General features: G+C 33.9%; 1 pseudogene; it reads left to right on the plus strand.

Moving 5' to 3' along the window:
• Positions 1-875: 875 nt before the first annotated feature.
• Positions 876-8,746, plus strand: LOC127669702 (vomeronasal type-2 receptor 116-like; annotated as a pseudogene).
• Positions 8,747-12,081: the final 3,335 nt, after the last annotated feature.

The following is a 12,081-nucleotide window of genomic DNA, read 5'->3' on the forward strand; positions in this document are numbered from 1 at the left end:
TGAAATTGTTCTCAAATTCTTAATGAGTCATGAACAAACATCAACAAAGAAATGTTTCATCAAATGGCACTGACTGCCAGGGACAAATTATCAGCCAAGTTATCAACATAATAACTCAATGAATGTCTGTCCAGGCACTGATATTGGACAGAATGGGTGATGAATCTTTACAAATCCAGGCATTTTCCATTTAGCATAATGGCATGTTCTCTAGGTGAGAGAAATCACAGGAAGTTTGTAGATATTTTGTAAATATGACTGACATACAATAGTATATGAACAACAGAGTGAATTTTCAACTCCTGGCTCAATGTTTCATGTGAGATTACACTTCTCTACTCTAGACAGTGGTAGACATAATGCCCCATGTTTCTTCTCAGAGTGTGAATCATATGGAACTTTCACGACTTTCTAAACTTTTTTTTATAGACTTTCTGATGAAATATATTGAGTTTATACATATGGCTGTTGACACATATTCTGGCAAAAGCTGCCCAGGAGATATTTTCCCTGGGAATTATGCCAGGCATATGAATGAAATCATGACACCTAAGGATGAAGAACATGATCTCCAAAATATGTTTTCAGAAATATGAAGTCATGGCACCTGAGGATGGAGAGCATGATCTTCAAAACATGTTTTCGAAAAGTTTTGATCAAAAGTTTTCAGACCTCAGATCTAGTGCTTGAGGCTAGAATTTTCCTGATGTGTCCAGGGAGCATGACATAGGATGGATGGAAATGAACTGTTGAATATAATTGAGTAAAGCTCCATAGAGCAGTAACCTTAAAACAGACACATTGGTGTAAGTGTGTGATGTTGGTCTGCATAAGAAACAGATTATACAATTGCTTCTTTGGAGAGCATAGCAGACATGAAGAAGCTGTGTGTTTCAGTATTTCATTTTTGTTCCTGAAGATTTCTTTCATTGTTTGCTGTTTGACTGAACCAAATTGCTTCTGGAGGATTAAGAATAGTGAAGATAATCCTAGAGATTTGAGAACTGACTGTGGTTTTTCCCTTCGGACAATTGAGGAACCTATTGACAATATTTATGATGACATCTTTGAACTTAGGTAAGTCATTATCATTTATTTCAATGTTATGAATTAGAAATACTTATCCGTGTACACAAACAGTGGAGTTTGCCCTGTTCTTCCTTCTTTAACTTTAGGACCCACTGAAAATTAAGTATAATATCTATCAGTAATTGAATACTTTTAAAAGTGTCACAGTTTAGTTCAGCTTTAATACATTGGTCTACAGATCTCACTGAGAGATCACAAGGACAATAGAGTGACTGCATCCTATCTTTTGAGTCTTTGTGAATATCATATGTAGAAAGAAATTTCCTAATCTGCCATGAACTCACAATTCCCACCTTTGGCAAGAGCTCAATGTAAAGAGACGTCACTGCCTATATTCAACTGTCTGCCAATGATTACTGTATGAGCATGCAGCTAAATCCCTTCCTAAAATGGTTATCTAATTTGGTCTACAACATTTGGACATAAGTTCATTCATTGAAATATTTGTGTATATGCAGGTCTACTATACCTGTTTGCATAATTAATATATGTATACTTGGGAATGTACTTATACATTGCTTCGTTAAATAGTTTTTAAATGAGCCTCTTTTGCCATTCTGAAGTTGATATTTAATATGGAAAAAGACTGCCAGTCTAAATATTCTGTTACCAGAATAATATTTTGGTATAATATTACAAATTCCTCTTCAGGTATTAGGCTTATTATCACTATCAGGTAAATAGTAACTATTTCTATTTATTAGTGAATAAATACAACATTAGAGAAAATCTAGATGAATAAATGTAGTACTTGTGGATAAGAAGTCGTTTTCATTTTGGCTCCTTAGTTCTGTGATACAGAATGTGAGATGTTATCATCGATGGCTGAAGATCATGAGGGATGGACTGTTTTAAACACCTATTAGCGAATCATTGTGCATGTGACTTCTTTGTCTGTCTCTGACTCTTATCCCATCTCTTATTCAATTTTCATATCTTTGGGATTTAAAAATACATTTTCCAATTGTTAGTCATAGTACACTGTGTACACCTTGATAATATTGCTGGCTTCAAATTATTATACTTCTCTGTTAGGTCAGTAGGAATTTCATTTCTGATGCAATCTGTATTATTCCACACCTCATTGGAATAGCAGTAGAAATTCTCATTGGTGACCTATTTTTAAGCCACAATAAGGTTAAAAATTACAAATATATGAACTGTGTCAATACACTTTTCAGGTTTAGGAATGAAATCATAGCTCCAAACTCTCACGTGAAAAATGAAAATTTCGGCAAATGAGCATGTTAGATGTATTTATCCTGATTAGAGGTATTTGCTAGTAGTAACAAATGAACTGCCAACTGATCTGGGTCAGATGAGCACATTTCATATGGAGATAAGGTCTCTGTGCTCAGACATAACTTAAAGGATCTCAAACAATAAGGAAGACTGAGGTGTTAAGAGAAATGTGATACCAGTTTTGCAAAATTGAAATAGTAACAAAACACTAAAAGGTAACATTAAATTGATATTTAAAAGAATATAAAGGATAATATTCCAGTTACATGCTATATTGTATCATTTTGAATATTTTGAAATGGATAAACAAATTTAAATGTAATATGTCTTAAAAATATTCGTTGGTTGAATATCATTAGTTGAAAATTAAAATCATGATCATTACTGTACATAATTCCCAAATAATATTTTGTATGGCTGGAAACAATTTAGTACTCAACAATAGACAAAGGATCCTCAGATATGGATATGATTAAATATACATTAGTGATATTTTAGGGTATGAAAGGATAGAATATAAAAGCTGAACAAAATTTTTGATATTCTTCATTCTCAAACTATTCAATATTATTAAATTGTTTGATGTATAAAATATATTTAAATGATAAAATAAATTTAAGGAGAAACTGTTATGTCATTCATATGTGGTTCAATTCATGTTTTTATGTATATGTAGAACTACAATTCCAAATTTATTTTATAGCAGTCTTATTCAAGTGGTTTACAGCAAGGATGACATTCAGAGGTAAAGCAATCTTTATTGATTATCATGAATACAAGTTTTATTATATCATATTGCCCATTGTCTATGAAGTTTTAAATTCTGTTCTGTTTTAAAGATATTTACTATATGAGGCTTATTTCAAGACATTTAGATAGGAATTTAGCATGTCTTATATTACAAACTTTCCTGCAATTGAAATGTATGTTTCGATCATCTCCCTTAGTCGCAACTGTGCCTTATTTTAGAATACCAGAAAGAAGATATGAGTTTTTTATGGTAATGTTTTTTGCTACTGATGAGATCAACAAGAATCCTTATGTTTTACCCAACATGTCTTTGTTATTCATCACCATTATTGATATGTGTCAAGATACATTGGGTATCCTGGATATATTACATTCACAACAAAACAATAGTGAGGATTTTATTAATTATGTCTGTGGAGAAGATCTACCTTGTGAGGTAGACCTTACAGGACCATCATGGAAAACATCTTTAAAACTGACAATTAACTCTAGGACACCAAAGGTAAGAATGAATTAACAACGTTAATTTCCATTTACAGGTGCCTACAAGAAAGCTTGGGCAACATGTACTTATGAGTGTTCTGCTATACCCCCCCCCCCACACACACACATTATATATATAGTAAATAATTAAATAATCAGAACATAGATGTTTGGGGCAAACAGGAAAAATTTTGTTGTAGGAAATTCATACTTGTTAGGAATAGTTTAGAATCTATTTGGAATAATACATTAGATTTCTAGTATAATCTTACAGTCCTTAATAGGAGTTTTGAAATATAATTATGTTACTTGTATATGAGTCCATGAATCCTAACAAATAAATTCCTCTAGCTGATGTTTTATCCTCTCTTCTACATCTTTTAGGTTTTCTTTGGACAATTTAATCCTAACCTAAGTGGCCAAGACCAATTCTCCTATGTCCATCACATAGCTACCAAGGATACATATTTATCCCATGGCATGGTCGCCTTGATGCTTCATTTTAGGTGGACTTGGATAGGCATGGTCATCTCAGATAATGACCAAGGCATTCAGTTTCTCTCAGATTTGAGAGAGCAAATGCAAAGTCATGGGATCTGTTTAGCTTTTGTGAATGTGATCGCAGAAACCATGGAGATATACAGAGCAAGGTCTAAGATATATGATAAACTAATTATGACATCTTCAGCAAAGGTTGTTATAATTTACGGTGAAATGAACTCCACTTTAGAAGTCAGCTTTAGAAGATGGGAATATTTAGGTGCTCAGAGAATCTGGATCACAACATCACAGTGGGATGTTATCACAAATAAAAAGGAATTCAGCCTTTATTTCTTCCATGGGACTATCACTTTTGCACACCACCATGATCAGAATGCTAAATTTAGGAATTTTATGCAAACTATGGACACTGACAAATACCCAGTAAACATTTCTGAGTCTATACTGGGGTGGAATTATTTTAATTGTACAATCTCTAAGAACAGCAATAAAATGGAGTATTTTAAATTCAACAACACATTGGATTGGACAGCACAGCACAAATATGACATGGCCCTGAGTGAAGAAGGTTACAATTTGTATAATGCTGTGTATGCTGTGGCCCACACCTACCATGAACTCATTCTTCAACAAGTACAGTCTCAGAAAATAGCAGAAACCAAAGGAATATTTAAAGACTGTCAGCAGGTGAAGTTTCTTGCATTTCATTTTGCTTAGATATATCAATTTGATCTTTTAAATGGATCCAGAGAAACACTTGTACATTTGTTAAAGATTATTCTCTCAGTGGAAAGATTTATACATTACAAAAATCCCAAATTAATTTTTTACATGGACGAATATCATGCACAAGGAAAACATTTAATAAAAATAATATTTGTTATTATATCAGTGAGTTTTGTGGGAAAAGGTTAAAATAGAAGCCAAAGGTTTGAAAATAAAAACCTTATTTAATGGCTAGACTAGAATATTTTTCTAAAGAGTAATAACTCAAGTACATGTGCTGTAACTAATAGTTACTTATTTAAATTTAAAATGATTTACAATACCACTAATAATTAAGACTGTACATTTTATTAAGTTTTTGTTACATCATATATATTTACTCTCTATACATAAAAGACCATCAGCCATTCTTTATTTTCACACACATTCAGAATTCCTCTTCATTTGCACATTCATGGTACATTTTTAAAAATGTATTTTTGACAGACACAAGCACACAAACACATACTCATGCATATTCACACACACCATTTTACTTGTTATATGCTAATCATTTTTTCTAGTGCATTTTACCATTGAACATTAATATGAAGTATATAAATTTTCAGTTATCAATGAGGTTTATTGTATTTTACTACACGGGATTTCTTCAGTGCAGCTGTTTTTGTGAAAGTCATTAAGAAACTAGGGGAAATTCTTAATTTTGCTTTCCATACATTGATATGCATATGTAAGCATCTAATGATGGATCTCATTTAGGTGTCTTCCTTGCTGAAGACCAGGGTGTTTACTAACCCTGCTGAAGAACTGGTGAACATGAGCCATAGGGAAAATCAGTGTACAGATTATGACATTTTCATCATTTGGAATTTTCCACAAGGCTTTGGATTAAAAGTGAAAATAGGAAGCTATTTTCCTTGCTTCCCACAGACGCAACAACTTCACATATCTGACAATGTGGAGTGGGCCACAGGAGGAACTTCGGTTGGTATACTACAATTTTGAGTTGTTTTTAAGATTTAGATATTTTTAAATATGAGGAACTGAAATAATATATCCATTGTTGGGACCAATTGCTACTCTTGCAAAAGTCCATGCTCAATTTCAAACACCAAAATCTGGTAACTCTCAACTCCATGTAAATCTCATCATAGAGATCAAAGGCCTCTGAATTCCATGTTCAGTTGCACCCACATGCCTTTTCACCACACACTACATGAATATTTTTTTCATTATGTGTATATATATATATATACACATAATGAAAATTTTCTAACTATAGCTATACAATGGAATTTTCTTATTTTGTGAGAACATATTTATAGCCTAATTATGTATAGCATGTATTCATTAACAGAAATCTTTCTCCAAATTCAATATTTCATATATGTGTGTGTCTGTGTGTGTGTGTGTGTGTGTGTGTGTGTGTGTGTGTGTGTATACACATATATGTATTCACAGTTTATCCTACTCCCTGGTATCCCCTCTTCTGTGGGGGATTGACTTATCTGGCATCACTGTTTGGGGAGACCCTTGGTCTTGTGCAGGCTCAATGCCCCATTATTGGGGAATGCTAGAGTGATGAGGCAGGAGTCTCCTAAAAGCAGGAGCAGGGATGAAGGGATAGGAGATTCATTTTTGTTTTAAACTTCATTAATTTTAGGACAGTTTTATATAACACATTTTGTTCATATTCATCAAACAACGCTTACTTGATTTACCCTACGTTCTTTATTCATACAACTAAGTATTTGATTTTTTTAATTTGTAAATCATGAGACAAAAGCTGATGTTGCATAAGCATTCTTTTTGGATCAATCAATTTAGGAAGAAAATGTTTTAAATAACTACAACTTGAAAGTTACATATAAAATATTACATGGTGTAGACAATATTGTGTGACATTAGGTGTACTGCAGAGAAATAAAAAATAATAATGTGCATGAAATTGTTAAGAAATACTGGTTAACAGAGAAATATTTATAGCCATATCTGTTAATGTCCCATATATCAATCTATAGGTCATTATACATACTATGTATAAATGAACTACACACACACACACACACACACACACACACACACAAACACACATAAACACACATATACACACACACATATTACATAATATTTATATATTGTCTCAGGTTCCCTCCTCCTTGTGTAGTTTGCCATGTACTACTGGATTTAGGAAGGTTCATCAGAAAGAAACAGCAAACTGCTGCTTTGATTGTGTTCAGTGTCCAGAAAATGAGGTTTCCAATGAAACAGGTACATGCTTGCATGAAGAAAGAAATGCTGAATTTGAATCCTTCTCTTTCAAAACTAGAACTATGATATGACCTACATAGAAACTGAAGTTCTAAAATCTCCATTTCTCAGAACTTAATTAGTTAAATAATGTCAACTTCTTTTGGACTTAGCAAATAACTTGTAGTATCTTTTACAAAAAATACATTTTCTTACAATATGCTGCTTTCTGATTTTATACTATGCAGAATACATTTAGGAGGACATACATGTGTACCAGTTTTTAATGACAAACTATGAGGCATATAGCATCAAGAATGAAAATATTCCTTTAGGCAAACAGTACTTGCAAGACAAATTGTATGTTCTGATTCCTATAGGAAATACAGGCAAATGGCACAATACAAAAAAGCAAACATAATACATAATGTTTTTCATTAACTGACATCAATAACTGTATCTGAACAGTACCCTTGTCTTTGAATAGTTGATTTGTGGTTTGAGTAATTAAATAATCTGAGATTATGCATATTCTTATTTATCATATTATTCATTCTTTTTTGTTTTATTAATACTATTTTTCTGTTCCATTCCATGTGATGGTGTTTTATTTCACCATAAAACATATGTAACTGGAGAGCAATTTTAAGTCAGTTATCCCTACAGTAAGAAGGAATGGATTAGATGCTCAAAACCAAATATTTTATTGATATAGCCTTTGAAAAATACAAATACACAATCATTAACTGCTTAGGTATTATATCTTATATGATTTTTTTGGTGTTTTTTTCCTCCAGGAGATATGCAACAGTGTGTCAGGTGTCCAGATGATAAGTATGCCAATTTGGAGCAATCCCACTGCCTCCAAAGATCTGTGTCATTTCTGGCTTATGAAGATCCCTTGGGGCTTGCTCTAGGCTCCACTGCTCTGTCTTTCTCAGGCATCACAATTGTAGTACTCTTCACTTTTGTAAAGTACAAGGATACGCCTATTGTGAAGGCCAATAATCTCATTCTCAGCTACATCCTGCTCATCTCTCTAGTCTTCTGTTTTCTCTGCTCATTGCTCTTCATTGGACATCCCAACCAGACATCCTGCATCCTGCAGCAGACCATATTTGGAGTGTTTTTCACTGTGGCTGTTTCTACAGTGTTGGCCAAAACATTAACTGTGGTCATGGCTTTCAAGCTCACTACTCCAGGGAGAAGAATGAGAGTGATGTTGACATCAGTGGCACCTAACTTGGTCATTCCCATTTGTACCCTGATCCAACTTATTCTCTGTGGCATCTGGTTGGTAACATCTCCTCCCTTTATTGACAGAGATATACAATCTGAACATGGGAAGATTGTCATTATTTGCAACAAAGGCTCAGTCATTGCCTTCCATGTTGTCCTGGGATATTTGGGTTCCTTGGCTCTGGGGAGCTTCACTGTGGCTTTCCTGGCTAGGAACCTTCCTGACAGATTCAATGAAGCCAAGTTCCTAACTTTCAGCATGCTGGTATTCTGCAGTGTCTGGATCACCTTCCTCCCTGTCTACCATAGCACCAGTGGGAAGGTCATGGTGGTTGTGGAGGTCTTCTCCATCATGGCTTCTAGTGCAAGTTTGCTAGGCTGTATCTTTTTTCCAAAGTGTTATGTTATTTTAGTTAGACCAGATTCAAATATTACACAGAAGTACAAAAGTAAATTGCTTCATTGAAACTTTCATAGCATGAAAATATTAGATGATATGCAACATATTTTTTCTTTGTCTTAACCAAAGTAGAATTTAATCATAGAAAAATTTTACGTAATAAACAGATTTGAGCTTATAAATAGGACAGCCATGTCCATTGTGATACCAATTAATAAAGTTTGGTCGAACACGATTTCATTCATAAATACACATTCCTGAAGGTATTGAAAACTGGGAATCTCAATTGAGGAATGGCTACTATCATGTTGAGCTATGGTTCTATGTGTAAGCCATGTACTTAATAAACATTTAATATAAGGTTACAGTACTGTGGACAGTACCCCCTCTAGGTGAGTTGTTGAAGCTATAAGAAAGAGGACTGCAGTTAATAGGGACATGAAGCCAGTAATCAACATTATTCCAAATGTTTTTATGGAGTACTTACATCCAATTTTATGTCTTGGCTCTATTGAATAAACTGTGACCAAGGTACATAAGTAAATGAACACTTTTCTCACATTTCTTTTGGTCATGGTGTTTTTTATAGCAACAGAAGCTAACACATCACCTAAATGGTAAAGTGCCTTTTATGGGATTTGGAATATTACACATTCCTTATTCAATAAAAGGTAATTATTTGAAAAGAGAAACATGAGTGAATGTTAGCAGTGTGTGAAGCACACTGACAGTATATCATATGATAGCACAGAAGTGCTGGACATTGGAATAGCGCCACAATGAAATAGGGATATATTAAGAATATCAAAAAAATTAGAAAGAAAAGCCGGGTGGTGATGGTGCACACCAGCACTCTGGGAGGCAGAGGCAGGTGGATTTCTGTGTTCGAGGCCAGTCTGGTCTACAGAGTGAGTTCTAGGACAGCCAGGGCTAATCAGAGAAACCCTGTCTCCAAAAAACCAAAAAAAAAAAAAAAAAAAACCAGTAAGAATATCAGATAACATACAATGAAGTGAATGTTTTAAGAAAAGAACAATGGTGTTCAGATTGTGACTGCAATATAAGGCTCGGTAAATTTATGTGAAAATAACCAATTTCATTATGAAATGAACGTGTTTCATTATGTGAGAAAAATCACTAATGGAAATGTTCCACACAAGACCTGTACCAGAAAAAGATGACTGAATATGACGAACATATATAAATCACTCTAGGTGAAGGTTCTCATCTTAAATTTTATCAAAATATGAGTACTAAAAATTATTTCTGTTTAATATTACATGCACATTATTATTTATTTATATTAGGTGATGAAGGTTAGTGTCATTTTTTTCTCAAAGTACTATTTGCTGCTTCATTTGTTTAATATGATTTGGTAATTTATATCTGACATAGTCATTTAATTGCTTATTTTTATATTTCCTGTCTTCAAAACACCTTTTGTACTACTCTCTGTAATTTTCAAATGCACATGGCCACGTATTCATTAATTATTATTGAATGGGTATATCTTTGCATGTATACATACATAAGCATATTGAAATATAAAATATTGAGACTGTTTAAAATTTCATATATTTCTGTTCTGATATGGTCACATAACAGCAAAATCACTCTAATGACATTCTGCTATATGTAAAAACCAGGGTCTTGATCAGCCACCATCAGAGAATTTTTCTTCTGTAAAAGATAGGAACAAATGAAAATACCCTTAGGCAGTCCATTTTTAGAATGTGAAAGAAATTGGAACATACATAACTGAGATTTCTCCATAAAATCCCTTGCCTCAGGCCTCAGGAAATACTGTGAAAGTATAGGTAGAAGTATTATCCATGCCAGAGGGGATTGCGAAAACCCCCTATGGAGAATAGGATATCTAAAACTAGAAAGATAGAAGCACACGTGATATTACAGAGACTGTGGGAGCACACACAGGGCCTGCATGGTTCTGTTCAAACTGAGATGTCAGTATTGAGAGGGGAATAGAACTGAACCCCATTCCATTGATAGCCATTTACATAAAACAATATGATTTTTTTTTATAATTTAAAATGCTCCAAAAATGAGGGATGACATCGTTCTTTGGGAACTGTCCCATGAAGTTGAGAATGACATCCTACATGTAGAAATCATTTTCTAGAGACATAATGGCCACTAGATGAATGAAAAAGAAGACATTAAATTTCATGTCCAAATTATCAGTGATTAAACAGACTTGCGTTCAGAAATGGTTCATAAGACTCTCTTTTGTGATTATAAATTTGTATATATGATTAAACTACCAAAAGCACATTTAAAAGGAAAAAATAATTGTCACAGAGAATATGGCTGTCCTTAATCGAGCAAGCAAAACACACATGTGAGATTTTATCCCTAACAGACTCCTGAAGCTTCCCACTAAATAGTCAGAAATCAGTCTGACATTAAAATAGCACTTGCTGGGGAGAATAAAAACTCATCATATAACAAAATGTTATTAAATTGCAGTCACAGTGAGTGATTTTTTCAAATATCATTGTTTGTTTTCTATAAGTTGTAGCTTATTTGTTCTTATTTAACATAATAGCTGTGATTACGATACATAACTGTTGCATTTACCACAGTTGCCTTGTCTTTGCCATTTCTTTTTTGCGATTTTCTCTCAATTACCATTACCTGGTCTTCCTGTTCTGTTGAATCATCAGAAAGATACTATTTTGATATAAGGGAGACATTTTTTTCTTTTTTATTAATCATTTTATTTGTTTACACTTCAGATGATCACCTACTTTCCTCTTTCCCCTCCATGCACACCCACCATCCCATCCCCTCTCCTCTCCTCTTTGCCTACAACCACTCACCCAAAGCCACTGTCTCATTAGTATTGAAGGAATGAAAGAGAGAGTCCAAGGTTTTAACCCACCAACCACTGTGTAGATATGGGGGGAACCTATAATTCTACCCACATATGTAGCAGAGGACTGCCTTATCTAGGATCACTGGAAGAGGGACCTCTTGGTCCTATGGAGAATAGATGACCCAGGGTAGGGGAATGCTAGTGTGCTGAGCAGGAGTTGATGGGTAGGCAGGGGAGCACTCTCATAGAGGCTGGAGGAGGGGGGAAGTGATGGGATGGTTGTTGTTGAGAATCGTGGAAGGGGGATAAAACTTGAAATGTAAATTAATGAAATAACAAATAAAAAGAAAGAAAGAAAATAAAGAAAGCACACAGCAAGGCATTTTCTCTGGATCTGGTTGAACATTTAAAATCTGTGTTTCACCACGTAAATTAAGTGTGGATCTCTGAATAACTGTACACATTTTGATAGAACAGGATTAAATATATTTCTAATTTGGTCTGTTTATTGATCCTCAATACAACATAAGCAAAAGTCTTGTTCAGATAAAATGTTCATGTCTCT

This window comes from Apodemus sylvaticus, chromosome 19 (genome assembly GCF_947179515.1).
Source record: "Apodemus sylvaticus chromosome 19, mApoSyl1.1, whole genome shotgun sequence".
Lineage (NCBI taxonomy): Eukaryota > Metazoa > Chordata > Mammalia > Rodentia > Muridae > Apodemus > Apodemus sylvaticus.